We start from the raw sequence: 16,473 nt of genomic DNA, 5'->3' as shown, positions 1-16,473 counted from the left end.
TAGCATGGTTTAATTTTATAGGTTTTCTTCTTCTGGTGTCTTCTCATAAGGAGAGCCATTCTTCCCATTCCAGTGGCAAGTGGAAGCTGTGGTCCATTAAGACTTTTGTAATAGACAGAATTTGGAAAATGTTCTACATGCGGGGGTTCTTTGACCTTTCTTTGGTACAAAGGACTCTTTTGGGATTCTGGTGAAGCCTCTGGACTGCTCAGAATACTGTTTTTTAAAATGTATACCACATAGGTTTATAAAAGAAACCAATTACATTTAAATACAGTTATCAAAATATTAAAAACAGAAGTCTTTTTTAACACATGTTGAGTATAAATGCTATTCTGATTTATCTGCAATAGCTGTTATATGAAATATCTGTGATTTCTATTGGTGACAGTCACAGGTACTGCTACAGTGGTTTATTGAAGGAAATGCTAAATTTCTGGTTAGAGGTTAGTGAAAAAAATTTTTCTCCATCCACGTTTTTGAAGTTTTAATCCCAAGAAACTCTTTTTAATGCAGAATGAATGAATAAATAAATGCAGTAAGGATTTGGAACCAGATGACTGTTGGATTGAGTCTCATTCACCACTTACTAGTATCTGCATACTTTCTCAACTCTGAGCCTTTATATCCTCATCAATATGATGGAGATGGTAATAGTACTTGTGGGAACACCTACAAAAGTAAAATCCTACAAGTACTGTTACCATTTCCATCTACCATCACAGTCGACTGGTATTGTCATTCTACCTGTTTGAGTGAAGTATAAAAACCTTACCTCCCTTTATGACCCTTTATTCTCCCCTGTTTATAATATACTTTTTAAAAAAATTTCTTCCACATACATATAGAACTGCATCAGACCATATTATAATTTTTGCTTCAACTTTCAGGAATACTTTAGAAAACTCAAGAGAAGGAAAACCTGTTGCATTTATCCATATTTTTGCTAACTGTTCTTCCTTCCTGAGGTTCCTTCTTTTATTGTTTCTTTTCTGTTTAGAGAACTTCTTTAGTCATCCTTTAAGTCTGCTGGTGACAGATTCTTTTATACTTACTTTATCTTTTTTCCATAAGACAGTATTTTTTCTGGGTGTGGGATTCTGGATTGATAATTCAGCGCTTGAAAAATTGTGCCACTCTGGTCTTCATGTTTTCTGATGAGATATCTGCTGTCATTCTGTTTTTCCCCTATAGATAGGTGTTTTTCTCTGACGGCCTTCAAGATTTTTTCTTTGTTTTTAGTTTTTAGAAGTTTAGTTATGATGTGTCTTGGTGTGGATTTCTTCAGGTTTTTTACCTTTTTAGGGTTTGCTCATCTTCCTGAATGTATAGCTTTATGTCTTGCCAAATTTGGGAATTTTCCAGCTGTTATTTCTTCAAGTACTTTTTAAGCCCTACTCTTTTTGTCCTCTCCTTCTTGTATGCTGATAATATGAATGTTTAATCTTTTGTTACAGTCTCACAGGACCTTGAGGCATCATTCACTTTTTTTTTTTTTTTTTTTTTTGCAGCCTATTTCGCTCTGTTTTTCAGATTAGGTAGCTTCTATTTACTGTCTTTCAGTCCATTGATTATTTCTGTTCTTCCATTCTGGTTATTTTGGTTATTTTATTTTTCAGTTTTAAGTTCCCATTTGGTCCTTTATAACATATTTGTTTGCTGACTCTTTTGACTTCTTTGCTGAGACTTCGTTTTTTTTTCCCATTTATTTCAAGCGTGCTTGTAATTGTTGAAACATTTTTGTCCAGACTGCTTTAATGTCTTTGTCAGATGATTTTAACATCTCTGTCATCTTGATGTGGGTGTCTGTTGATTGCACTTTTATCATTCAGTTTGAGATCTTCCTGGTTCTTGGATTTTCTTTCATTTTTTTTTTTTTTTAAAACTTTGGGTTTGTTTATTGATTGATTGATTGATTGCTGTGTTGGGTCTTCGTTTCTGTGCGAGGGCTTTCTCCAGTTGCGGCAAGCGGGGGCCACTCTTCATCGCGGTGCGTGGGCCTCTCACTATCGCGGCCTCTATTGTTGCAGAGCACAGGCTCCAGACGCGCAGGCTCAGCAATTGTGGCTCACGGGCCTAGTTGCTCCGCGGCATGTGGGATCTTCCCAGACCAGGGCTCGAACCCGTGTCCCCTGCATTGGCAGGCAGACTCTCAACCACTGCGCCACCAGGGAAGCCCATTTTTTTTAAAAAAAATATTTATTTATTTATTTATTTGGCAGTGTTGGGTCTTAGTTGCCGTGTGCGGGATCTTTAGTTGCAGCATGTGGGATCTTTAGTTGCAGCATGCATGCGGGATCTAGTTCCCTGACCAGGGATCAAACCCAGGCCCCCTGCATTGGGAGTGCAGAGTCTTAACCCCTGGACCACCAGGGAAGTCCCGGTTCTTGGATTTTCTGTTGAAACCAGAACACATTTTGTTCTGAGGCTTTGGATCTTACTCAAACCATCTGTGTTAGCTGACTCTTTGATGTTGCTCTGGCAGAAGGAAGGTGGAGGTGCTGCCTTATTACTGCCAGGTGGAGGTAGACATTCCAGATGCCTCACCAAGGTTCCACTGAAAGCTGAGGTGAGGGGAGACGCTCCTTATTACTGCTGGGTGGGGGTGGAAGTCCAGACTCCCCTCATGTTCTTCAGTGATGCTCTTGGGTGAGAGAGGTTCGTTATTGGTCAGTGGGGATGAAAGTCCTGGCTTCCTACTTGGCCTTCTCTGACACTATCCAGTGGGGTATTGGGGTGCCTCTTTTTTTTGTTGTTGTTGTTGTTGTTGTTTTTTTAATTTATTTTTGGCTGTGTTGGGTCTTCGTTGCTGTGCATGGGCTTTCTCTAGCTGTGGCAAGTGGGGGCCACTCTTCATCACGGTGCGCGGGCCTCCCACCATCGTGGCCTCTCCCGTTGCGGAGCACAGGCTCCAGACGCGCAGGCTCAGCAGTTGTGGCTCACGGGCCCAGCCGCTCCGCGGCATGTGGGATCCTCCCAGACCAGGGCTCGAACCCGTGTCCCCCGCATTGGCAGGCAGACTCTCAACCACTGCGCCACCAGGGAAGCCCTTGGGGTGCCTCTTTATGGCCTTGAGAGTGTGGAGTTAATTTCAGGCATCTCACGGTTGCATATTTTTAAAAAATTGGCTGATGATACAAACAATTCCTATGTTTCAGAAGAAAAATGGCAACAGGTGAGCAACAGACAATTAATAAACAAAGTATAATAAATGTTCTAAATTGTCACCCCTTACTGAGTAGCAAAAAAAAGCCATTTTAAGAAACGAAATTGAGTTATTTGTAGTGAGGTGGATGGACCTAGAGTCTGCCATACAGAGTGAAGTAAGTCAGAAAGAGAAAAACAAATACCATATGCTAACACATACATATGAAATCTAAAAAAAAAAAAGGTTCTGAAGAACCTAGGGGCAGGACAGGAATAAAGACGCAGACATAGAGAATGGACTTGAGGACACGGGGGTAGGGGGAAGGGTAAGCTGGGACGAAGTGAGGGAGTGGCATGGACTTATATATACTACCAAATGTAAAATAGATAGCTAGTGGGAGGCAGCCGCATAGCACAGGGAGATCAGCTTGGTGCTTTGTGACCACCTAGAGGGGTGGGATAGGGAGGGTGGGAGGGAGACGTTAGAGGGAGGAGATATGGGAATGTATGTATATCTATAGCTGATTCACTTTGTTACACAGCAGAAACTAACACACCATTGTAAAGCAATTACACTCCAATAAAGATGTTAAAAAATAATAATAAAATTAAAAAATAAAAACCTAGTTAACTTTTTTTCTTAAAAGCCATTTTAATATTATCAATTGACAAAGATTAATAAAAGGTTATCTGTTGTAGGTTAAAGATATAAGGATATGGGTACTCTCACATTGATATTGAAATTGTAAATCAACCATCTGAATTAGTCTTAAATGTCATAGATTTTGACCTAGTAGTTAATTTTCAAGGCATTTTTCCTGATGAAGTAATTTGCTATAAGGTGCAAAGATTTATATACAAAGTTTTGAGACAGTGTTACTTATAATAACAAGATTTTGGAAATAGCCTATATCAGGGGTCCCAAACACCCGGGCCGTGGACCGGTACCAGTCCGTGGCCTGTTAGGAACCAGGCCGCACAGCACGAGGTGAGTGGCGGGCAAGTGAGCACAGCTTCATCTGCTGCTCCCCATCGCTCACATTACCGCCTGAACCATCTGCCCCCACCACTGCCCCCGGAAAAATTGTCTTCCATGAAACCAATCCCTGGTGCCAAAAAGGTTGAGGATCGCTGGCCTATATGATCAGTAATAAAGATGGATTAAATAATTGTCCATGTCATTAAAATTAATTTTTAAGAGAATATTTGGCAAGGAGGAAATACTCATTAAGTAGGAGGTAAAAGCAGAGTATAAAACTGGACATACAGTACAATAGATTTAATTATATTTTGTTTTGTTTTTGGCATTGTGGCTAGGGACCTGGTATTTTTAGACATTAGAGACGATATTTTTCTTTAGTGCAGGGACAGATCCAAATGTTGAGGGGCCTGAAGCTTATGTGGTTTTGGGGACCCTCTTTAAGAAAGAATACAGAATTATGTACACAGATGAATATTTGTTTAGAATGAGAAAAGAGGCATTTGTGTAAATGAAGGGCCTCAAAACCCAACCTTCATTTTGTGGTGAATCTGCCTCTGCTCTAAAGTATAAAATTTGGTATATGTACACTGAAACTTCATTAATTTTATTCATATCTTTTGTGTTCTATATTTTTGATTACATGCTGTAGATAATGTTTTCCTAAACTTCCCATGTTTCTAATAGTTTTTGCATTGACTTATACTTTTTGTGTAAATAATTTTGTTTCCATTAGTGCATAAAGACATTATAAAATCTCATTATAGCTCTTGCCAAATAAATTTTACCATGTTTGATAATGATGTTTTCATCCTTGTTTTCCTCATTTGACTAAATTTGATACATTTTTTTGCTCACCCTTTTATTGTTAACTTTCTGTTTTTTTGAGCACTATATTGTTCAGTTTTATTTAAAAAGAACTCCTGTTGAGCCTCTTCTTTTTTAAGGAAGCCTCTTAATTTTATTACGATTATTTTGGTCTCAGTTTGGCCTCTTTGTATTTTCCCTTCTTACTTCTGTTTGACATGTGTTGTAGTTTCTTTATTTTGCAGAGACTTTTAAGGAGTAACATACTATTCTTATTACTGGCTTTATTACTATTTTTATTACGTGTGTGTGTGTGTGTGTGTGTGTGTGTGTGTTGGGTGAGGGGAGAGTAAATAAAATTTTCATCCATGAAATTCTTTCTCTAACGAGCTGTGGTAGTGAGTATATATGAATATGTGAAGAGTTGGTTGGAAGAGATTAAAATTATGTACTGCACATTTTCTTTTCCCTTAAAGCATTTAGAGATTCCTTAAGTAGGGGAGAATTTATGTGGCTTGGGTTATGTTGCATGAATTTATATTGTTATAATTCTAGTTGCAATTTGACTGATAACTTGTCTTTCAAATGAAATCAAGTGAATTTTAAGATAACTGGTTATTCTTCTGGTTTTATAATCCCCACATCCTTGTGGGGTCCTTTTAGGTTGAGTGTTTGTGTGTGTGTGTGTACACTCAAGCAATGCAAACTTAGTTTGCTTACTTTTTAGTATATTAGTGCAAATTAAAAGGCAGTTTTTCTAGTACTGATAAAAATACTTCTGAACCTAATACAACACTGCTTGCCTTTTCTAGTGTTAGTAATGTCAATTTGTGTTTGCTCTTTAAACATTTAAGAAGGCCCTGGAACTGATCCCTGCCCCCCAAGTTGAATAAAGTTAGTATATAGAATGAGACCCCCCCCCCCCTCCCCGCCACCCGCCCTTAACTCTGAAGAAGACAACTTCCTTTATTTTGCATTTTTGGGTGGTGGTTATAGCACTTGTTTTGAGGTTTGACCACCTTTTGTTCAGCTATTTTTATTTTTACATGTCACTTTGAGTATACTCAGTGGTGTTTTAACTATAACATCTTCTGTAATGAAATTCATGCATGCATATTATGTCTTAAAACACCACTGTTATTTTGACTTAATTTGGCTTAATTGTTTTATGCTATTTCTGCTTTATGTGAGTTTTTTTTTAACAAGTGAATGCCTGTTTTTCCATAGCCGAACTCATATTCTTAATAGATTTGCAATGTTTGTTTTAAGATATGACATGAATTTCAACTGCTTGGTTTGCTAAGTGTCCCCACCCTCCCAACCCCCAGCAACTCAGTAGAGGACAGACATTTTGCTTTTATTGGAAACTATGTCCTAAATTGAATTAGAACTCCTGATTTATATGCTGTCAGCTGACATATAGGTATAGGAGAACTTTTACCCCTTAAATTTGTTTTTCTTACCCACTGTTTAGCTTTCACAGGGCTTACTAAACAGTGAAACTTAATATTTTATGTTGAATATTTACAATCTTTTCCAAAACTTTATTAGCATTGGAAAGCATATATTTCCTGAAATAAGTTTCAATCTCACAACAATTGGTGTAATCTAGTATGTGCCATAACTTTTTATTTAAAATAGAAGCATCGGGACTTCCCTGGTGGTCCAGTGGCTAAGACTCTGCGCTCCCAATGCAGGGGGCCCAGGTTCGATCCCTGGTCAGGGAACTAGATCCCACATGTCGCAACTGAGAGTTCGCATGCTGCAACTGAAGTTCACATGCCACGACTGAAGATCCTGCATGCAGCAAGGAAGACCCTGTGCAGCCAAATAAACAAACAAATATTAAAAAAAATAGAAGCATCATGTAAAATAGTTAACAATTGCATACTTCCTGGCACAGAAATTCAATATACAGAATGTTAAAAATTACTTAGTAGCAGCAGCGGTTTAGAAGGTATATAATCTAGTTACTTGTAGTTTTAAGTTATTACTGTTTCTGGTTTTATGAAAAATAAGTAAAGCATTAAGTATATGCCCTGAGCTTTTTAGATTTGCACATATTCTGTTGAAGGCTTCACTGATATTTTCATGTTCCATGCCATGGGATAATGAGGTCATTTTTAGTGCTATTGAAGGAAAGAAAACCAAACTCTCTTGAAGAGATTCTAATATGTCTGTGTTTTGCCTAATGCTTTCCTATAATATTCCCAGACAGAAGGTCTTAAATTTGAGGAAGTAGTCGGGAGATGCCTAGTGAGATTCTAAACTCCATCTTCCCTCACAATGGGATCAATTGCTGCTTCTTCCCCAGCCCCCACTCCATTTCATAATTGGACAGTGGTATTTTATGCAAAAATTATCGTTTTCCAAACCACATCGAAAATATATTGGAAGAAGAGATCTGTTGTACAACAGCAAACAAAGAGACAGTTCTTCCACATACTTAAAAAAATGTATAACATCAATATCAGGAAACCTGAGAATGCTACCACATTTCACATAGAAGACCTAAGTAAATAGAAAAGCACACTATATTCTTGGATTTGAAGATTCAGGTTCTTAACTGTGTCAATTCTAGAAGTCAATCCACAAGTTTAATGGCATTCTAAAAAAAAAACAAACAAACAAAAAAACTCCACCAGACAGTTAACTCTGTTGAGGTGAGTATTAGTGTAAGCTCATTTTGTAGATGAATAAAATGAAGCTCAGAAATCAAGTAATCTCTCCAAGGTCAGAAAGCTAGGAAGTAGTTGAAGCAAGGCATCACAAGAAGGTTTTTGAGAGCTCAGATGTAATAATAGCTAATATGTAGTAAGCACTTACATTACTAAGCACTACTTTTCCAGGCAAAGTACTATGTATTTTCTCTATTAGAATAGCATCTAAATATATTTAGAAAATCAAAATTTGTGAGGCCTATAGGGTGGTTCTAGAGCTAATGCATGCTGTATTTATAGATTTTATAGGTCTTTTATAATCTCCTCCTCCCAATTTCACTTTTCCCCATATGCATGAGCAGTTGTTCCAGCATCATTTATTGATTATTCTAACCTTCCCCTATGATCTGTTATTCTGCTTCTTTATATATCAAATTTCATATATGTGGAATTTTTTTGGGGGGGGCCTACTGTTTTATTAGTCTTTTTGCCTATTCCTGTATCAGTTCCACTCTATCTTAATTTCATGAATGGTTAGGATGAGCTTCACTGCTGTGTTCATTCAATGCAAGTTTCTTTTTTTTTTTTTAAACATCTTTATTGGAGTATAATTGCTTTACAATGGTGTGTTAGTTTCTGCTTTATAACAAAGTGCATCAGCTATACATATACAATGCAAGTTTCATTGAACAAATACTTATTGGGCAACTTCTTTGTGCCAGGAATTGTGTAGATGTTGGGAAAATAGCACTGAACAAAACAAAAAATTTTCATGGAGATCACTCTTGTAAAGAATTTCTTGGGTATTTGTCTTGCTTATAAATTTTAGAATCAGCTTGCAAGTTCCATGAAAAACCTGAGAGCTTTTTCAACTTTAAATTGTATCAGATAAGGGAAAATTGACATTTTGACAATTCTATCCATGAACATAGAATGCTTTTCCATTCATGTGTATCTGCCTCTCTCCCTCCCTCCTCCTTTTTGGCCTTTGTTTGGCTTTATAGTTTCTTTTCATATTTTATTAGGTTTATTCCCAGTTATCATATATTTGCTGTTGCTATTGTAAATGGATCTTCTATTTGACTTAAGTTTTCTAATGGCTTGTACACAGAAATGGCTTATTTTTGGCTGGGGGTTATGTAGATTTAGTTTTGGGTATTCAAGTATCCAAATACCTTGCAAGGTATCCAAATACTTTGCAGAGCTCTATTTCCCATAATTATTTTGTATATTCTGTAGGGTTTTCTATGTAGATAATCATATCGTCAAATACAGTTGACCCTTGAACAATGAAGGGGTTAGGGATGCCCGACCCTTCTTGCAGTGGAAAAATCCAGGTATAACTTAGTTGGCATTCCGTAAAGGTGGTTCCTCCATCAACCAACCATGGATCATGTAGTACTGTAGTATTTACTATTAAAAAAAATTCACATATAAGTGGACACATGCAGCTCAGACCTGTGTTATTCAAGGGTCAACCGTGTGTGTGTGTGTGTGTGTGTGTGTGTGTGTTTAAGAAAGAAATGGAAAATTTTATTCGCACCAACCTGAGGATTATAACCTGGGAGAGAGTCTTTTCAGGAAACTCTAAGGACTGTTCTAACTGTAATCTGTTTTTAATTCTCATATCATTTTGTTTTCTTGATTTATTGCATTGGTTAGGCTCTCCAATTTAATGTAGTAACAGTGGGCATTCTTTCTTTTTTTTAATTGAAGTATAGTTGATGTACAATATCATGTAAGTTACAGGTGTACAACATAGTGATTCACAATCTCTAAAGGTTATACTCCATTTATAGTTATTCTAAAATATTGGCCATATTCCATGTGTTGTACAGTATATCCTTGTAGCTTATTTTATACCTAATAGTTTGTACCTCTTAATCCCCATCCTTAAAGCCCCTCCCCCCTTTCCTCTCCCCACTGGTAACCACTAGTTTGTTCTCTGTATCTGTGTCTGCTTCTTTTTTGTTGTATTTAATAGTTTTATTTTTTAGATTCCACATATAAGTGATATACAGTATTTGTCTTTCTCTGTCTTACTTCACTTAGCATAATACTCTCCAAGTCCATCCATGTTGCTGCAGATGGCAAAATTTCATTCTTTTTTTATAGCTGAGTAGTATTCCATTGTATGTATATACCACATCTTCTTTATCCGTTCATCTGTTCATGGACCCTTAGGTTGCTTCCATATCTTGGCAATTGTAAATAAAGATGCTGTGAACACTGGGGTGTATGCATCTTTTTGAATTAGTGTTTTTGTTTTTTTGGATATATACCCCGAAGTGGAATTGCTGGGTCATATGGTAGTTCTACTTTTAGTTTTCTTTTTTCTCTTTTCTTTTTTCTTTGGCCGCACCACGTGGCTTGCGTTATCTTAGTTCCCCGACCAGGGATTGAACCCGGGTCCTGGCAGTGAAAGTGCTGAGCCCTAACCACTAGACCACCAGGGAATTCCCTACTTTTAGTTTTTTTAAGAAACCTCCATTATAGTGGACATTCTTATTCTTGATTTTAAAGAGTTTCACTGTTAAAAAAATGTTTGCTGTAGGTTTTTGGTTCCCTTCTAGTCCCCCTTGCTATGAATTTTTAAGATAAATGTGACATTTTCTCATGCTTTTCCTGTATTTCTTATGATCATATTGTTTTTCCTTTAATCTGCTCATGTGGTGAATTATGTTTGTAATTTGTTCAAAAAGTCTGTGTATCCTTATATTCCTGGATTCTTGGGATGCATCTGTCATCAGTCATAATGTATATTCTTGTTTATGTACTGTTGGATTGATTCTGCTTGCTAATATTTTGTTTACGGGCTTTTAATTTTTTTGTATCTATTTTTTTTGTGAAGTTGGCCTATAATTTTCATTTTTCTTAATGTCCTTGTCTGGTTTTGGTATCTAGGTTATACTGGCCTCATGAGTTGGCAAGCATTTCCTCCTTTTCTGTTCTCTGGAAGAATTTTTGTAATACTGGAATTACCTGCTCCCTCAGAGTTTGGTAGAACTGGCTTTTACAACTTCTGGACCTGTTTTTTTTTGTGTATGTGTAACAAGGTTCTTTTGTTTTTTAATTTTTCCTCCTTAATTGGTCCTAGAATTATTCATGCTTCCTAATTACCCTATCCCCAAGCAAGGGTGAGCTCAAGTAAGAGAAGGGAGCATTTACTGATAAGAAAACCTAGGAAATGCAGCATTTCAGGAACCAGTCAATTTCAATTAGGAACAAGCTGGAGGGTGGAAAGGGAGCTAAATCTGAGACTTCTCTCATTAAGAGGGGTCCCTCCAACCAGGCCGAAGTGGTCATAGGTGGGCTAAAGTGGTCTTAGCAGGTTGACAGCCCCCTGCTCTCTCTACTCCCACTTGCTTCCGAATGATCAAGCAAATGTGCACTAACAGAAGACAAGACAGGGCAGAAATAACAAATAACAGAGTTAGGCTCCACCCACACCCTGCGCAGGGACGTCAGGTATTTTGATACTTTTTGATCATTCTTCAGAGTGTCAGTATAAAGAATGAGGGACTCCACTGCCAGCCTTGCAGAATTCCCGGCCACATTCCACCACCCTTCCAAGAAGGGAAATTAATTGAGAGAAAATTTAGGTTTTCTCATTAGTCATGCTAGCAGAAGGAGAGATGGTATGGACATTCCCTAAAGATTTTAAAGTATCGACTTTGCATTTACTTGTTTACAATCAGTTTATCTTTTTTTAAAAAAATTATTTATTTATTTTTTGGCTGTGTTGGGTCTTCGTTTCTGTGCGAGGGCTTCCTCTAGTTGCGGCAAACGGGGTCCACTCTTCATCGCGGTGCGCGGGCCTCTGACTATCGCGGCCTCTCTTGTTGCGGAGCACAGGCTCCAGATGCGCAGGCTCAGCAGTTGTGGCACACGGGCCTAGCTGCTCCGCGGCATGTGGGGTCTTCCCAGACCAGGGCTCGAACCCGTGTCCCCTGCATTGGCAGGCAGATTCTCAACCACTGCGCCACCAGGGAAGCCATCCAGTCAGTTTATCTTTTATCATTAAGTTGCTTAAGTTGCTACGAACATTAACTCACTTTTTCAAAGTATTTTTCTATTTTATATCATGCTTCTTTTCATGATTGGTTGTCAGGGTCTTGAGAGATGAATTTTAAAATAAATTTAAAATATTTGGTATTTTTATTTTTACCAATCCATGATACTTTATATAAACTGACAGTATATTTAGTGCCTTTTAGAAAAGTTCCATTCCTGTGCTTTTATCTTAAGCCATTCTTAGCTAATGTTTTTGCATAACTTTTTCTGAAAACAAAAATTTGATTAAGGGGAATCTCTGGGGAATGGGGAATCTCTTTTAACTATGAAAGCTAACTAAGGTCTACAGAAAAAAAACCTTTCTGATACTTTTATTTTACAGATTGAAATTAGCTAAATGTTGTAAGTAAATAAACGAGAATTGCTTAAAAGTCCATCTAAAATTTTTGACTGGATTAATTTCCAGTCTCAGTGTCAATTGACTTCGGACTTTTGGTAGAGAGCATGTGACTCTAGACAAGAATGCAGTCATTCTAGGTATATTGCTGCTTAAGAAAAGGGCTTTTTAAAAATCTGTTAGAACATGGGAAAAAAGATCTTTCTCTCTTGTGGTTTTACAGGGTGCCAGGGGTTTAGTTGCTTGTATGTTTCACTCAGTTGCTTTCTGTTCAATGAATAGGATCACCACCATGCATCACAACTTTGCAGACTCACTGCAAAGGAAATAGCAAGAGATAAAATGACTTCAAATGAGTGTGGCTTTTTTGTGGGATGGGGTGGGTGGGCAATGCTACAACTAAATAAATTGAATTATGCAAGAAGACCTTTGTTTAACTAATCTTTATATTCTCACACTGACTCTTTTTTGGGTATCATTTTTTAAACATTTTATTTTTTATTTTATTTTATTTTTAACATCTTTATTGGAGTATAATTGCTTTACAATGGTATGTTAGTTTCTGCTTTATAACAAAGTGAATCAGTTATACATATACATATGTTCCCATATCTCTTCCCTCTTGCATCTCCCTCCCTCCCACCCTCCCTGTCCCACCCTTCTAGGTGGTCACAAACCACCGAGCTGATCTCCCTTTGCTATGCGGCTCCTTCCCACTAGCTATCTATTTTACGTTTGGTAGTATATATATGTCCATGCCACTCTCTCACTTTGTCACAGCTTACCCTTCCCCCTCCCCATATCCTCAAGTCCATTCTCTAGTAGGTCTGTGTCTTTATTCCCGTCTTACCCCTAGGTTGTTCATGACCTTTTTTTTTTCTTCTTAGATTCCATATATATGTGTTAGCATACAGTATTTGTTTTTCTTTTTCTGACTTACTTCACTCTGTATGACAGACTCTAGGTCCATCCAGCTCACTACAAATATCTCAATTTCATTTCCTTTTATGGTTGAGTAATATTCCATTGTATATATGTGCCACATCTTCTTTATCCATTCATCCGATGATGGACACTTAGGTTGCTTCCATGTCCTGGCTATTGTAAATAGAGCTGCAATGAACATTTCAGTACATGACTTTTTTTTTTTTTTTTTTAAACATCTTTATTGAAGTATAATTGCCTTACAATGGTGTGTTAGGTTCTGCTTTATAACAAAGTGAATCAGTTATACATATACAGTATGTTCCCATTTCTCTTCCCTCTTGCATCTCCCTCCCTCCCACCCTCCCCATCCCACCCCTCTAGGTGGTCACAAAGCACCGAGCTGATCTCCCTGTGCTATGCGGCTGCTTCCCACTAGTTATCTATTTTACATTTGGTAGTGTATATATGTCCATGACACTCTCTTACCCTGTCACATCTCACCCCACCCCCCTCCCCATATCCTCAAGTCCATTCTCTAGTAAGTCTGTGTCTTTATTCCCGTCTTGCCACTAGGTTCTTCATGGCCTTTTTTTTTTTTTTTTTTTTCCCTTAGATTCCGTATATATGTGTTAGCATACTGTATTTGTTTTTCTCTTTCTGACTTACTTCACTCTGTATGACAGACTCTAACTCCATCCACCTCATTACAAATACCTCCATTTCATTTCTTTTTATGGCTGAGTAATATTCCATTGTATGTATGTGCCACATCTTCTTTATCCATTCATCTGATGATGGACACTTAGGTTGCTTCCATGTCCTGGCTATTGTAAATAGAGCTGCAATGAACATTTCGGTACATGACTTTTTGAATTATGGTTTTCTCTGGGTATATGCCCAGTAGTGGGATTGCTGGGTCGTATGGTAGTTCTATTTTTAGTTTTTTAAGGAACCTCCATAGTGTTCTCCATAGTGGCTGTATCAATTTACATTCCCACCAACAGTGCAAGAGTGTTCCCTTTTCTCCACATCCTCTCCAGCATTTATTGTTTCTAGATTTTTTGATGATGGCCATTCTGACCGGTGTGAGATGATATCTCATTGTAGTTTTGATTTGCATTTCTCTAATGATTAATGATGTTGAGCATTCTTTCATGTGTTTGTTGGCAATCTGTATATCTTCTTAAACATTTTCACAATGACTAGTTCATTGTAAATATATAACAATTACAATGAGGTGTTTAGTATTTTTATAGTCATATTTTGTTATCATTTCTCTAGTGAGCTCTTTGTTTTTCTCTTTTGGGCGGATAGCTTACGTATTTTGAGCACCTTAAGGTAAGAGATCTGAGGCCTCACAAAGTGGAACTAACCCCCTTTATCGTGTCATGTTGGATTCTTTTACATCTGTTTTTGTTAGTTTATCCAGCAAGTTTCATTGTTTTACTCACACAGTTCTTTTGCAGTAGGAAAAATAAAACTAATACTTGCGTCTCTCTACCATAAGCCTTTTGGATAGGATCATGGCCTTTTATCCGTTAAGTGTTGGGTGTGAGATATTTTGAAAATACTTTAAAGGGGAAGGAGAAATCCTTCAGTATGTATGGTAAGCTTGCAGTTTTCTGTGCTCTTTCTTAGAAGGCAGAAGAGAGTCTGGATAGTTTATATCTGTGTTTATTGCAATGCAAGTCATACTTATGTACCTAGGAAAAACTTTGCCTGTTTGCCAGCTTATTGCCAATGTCAGGGTTCACTGACGCCTGTGGGGAGAAGGATTTGAGGTCTGGACATTGTACTACATAAATATAGAGAAAATAGGGGTAATACATTTGTTTTCTGCAGGTAGCTCTCAGTGTAACGTAATGGTTTGGGACATAGAATTGAGCCAGACTGCTTGGAATCAATCTCCACTCTACCACTTACTGTCCTGTGGCTTTGGGCAAGTTACTTAACCTCTTATGTCTCCCTTTCCTCACGGGTAAGATGGAGACAGTAATAAGAGTACCTGCCTACTTCATGGACTTATTGTGAAGTTTCAATTAATATATTTGTAAAGCACCTAGTGCCTGGCACATAGTGAACTCTATAGAGGTATTGTGACTTAAGGTGTACAGATATGTTTCTCTGAAGGAGTTGGAAGTGTGAAACTTAATTTTTCTAAAAGTCTGATTTAAAGTTACTTTTGAATAGCCCCCAAAGTGGGGAATCTAAGAATCAATAAAATGTCTCTGCTGGGGTTATCTTTACTGTAACACTGTCTGCCTTCCTCTGGAAACATTTCTTCTGTCTTAGCTGCTCCATGGCCTGGCAAGCTGGGCTCTTTGCTGGGATAACCACAGCAGGGGAGGCTGAGTGAGGGCCTCACCTGGCTGGATACAGGAGTCCTGCTGTGAAAGAAGGGTTTTTACTTCTCTCATTAGGGCACCTGATTGAACAGGTGGCATCTCATCTCTGGGCACTTTACTGTTAAAAAGAAGTGAACATCCAAATAGGACTTATTGGGCTAATGATTTCATTCATTCAGCAAATACTTCTCCAGGGTTTATGTGCATGACCTTAAAGGAGTTTTTGCAAAAACAGGGTTTTCCTGTCCTGAAGTAGAGCTTTAGTCCTAACTGAAGGGAAAATCATCATGAAAATGTTTTGTTCTTTCTGCTATCTCTGAAAAGAACCCAATTCTCTTTTAGAAATGTAGTTTATTTTACGACTGTCTCCCTTCATACACTAAAAGCTTTACTATGATTTGTTTTATAGAGGAAGATCAAGAGGAAAAACTGTTAACTTCTCTCATCTTCTAAGTATCTTGTTGATAAAAAGGCTTTTCTTCCTAGGTAAAGAAATTACCTGTGAATTTTTTTTCCAAATAATTAAGTGAAATGTCAGTATGAATTTATTCATGTTGGCTTTAATAATTTTTATTAATAAAGGTATTCTGCATCTTTACAGGTCTGTCTTGCCTTTTATAAATAAAGCCGTTCCTGGCAAGATGTATACATTTTGAATTCTATTTTTCCCATTGATTTATAGGATTAAGAATCTGTGGAACTGCTCATACCTACCCCCGTCCCCCCTGCCCCCATAAAGATAGCAATGTCAGATCGTAGAACATTCATATCTGTGCTCCCATATAGTTTCTTATGCTGACCTACCTAGGGCTTATCATTCAGAAACTACAGTATCTTATCCATTCTAAGACACATTAAAAAATTCTTATTTTAATATCCTTGTAATTAGGATGCATCTTCCAATTGATGGCATCCTTGAGTCAAGAAAAGATTGTACTTGTTTTCTTGTCTTGCCTCCTACTTGAGGATGAGTAGACTCCTTGAGGGTAAGAACTGATACTCATTTATTTTTGTTATCTCCAATGTCTGATTTGCATCTAGAGCCTCTGCTTTTGCTGAACTACGGTGTATCAATTTTTAAGATCATCTCAGTAAGCATTAGTTAAAATGAGACTTTCACTAGGACACTTTTGCAGGGCGAAACATCTAAAAGGAGGGCCTGGTAATTGCTGATAAGTAGTTAAATGCTACTTCTAC

The 16,473-nt window shown here is 37.6% G+C and overlaps 1 protein-coding gene across 2 annotated transcripts in view; it reads left to right on the top strand.

Annotated features, from left to right (window-relative positions):
* Positions 1–16,473, top strand: part of RRAS2 (RAS related 2) — a 117,670-nt gene that overhangs the window by 63,886 nt on the left and 37,311 nt on the right. The gene's annotated exons all lie outside the window — the stretch shown is intronic.

This window comes from Balaenoptera ricei, chromosome 8, assembly GCF_028023285.1.
Source record: "Balaenoptera ricei isolate mBalRic1 chromosome 8, mBalRic1.hap2, whole genome shotgun sequence".
Lineage (NCBI taxonomy): Eukaryota > Metazoa > Chordata > Mammalia > Artiodactyla > Balaenopteridae > Balaenoptera > Balaenoptera ricei.
This window is presented reverse-complemented; position numbering and strand designations above follow the sequence as displayed.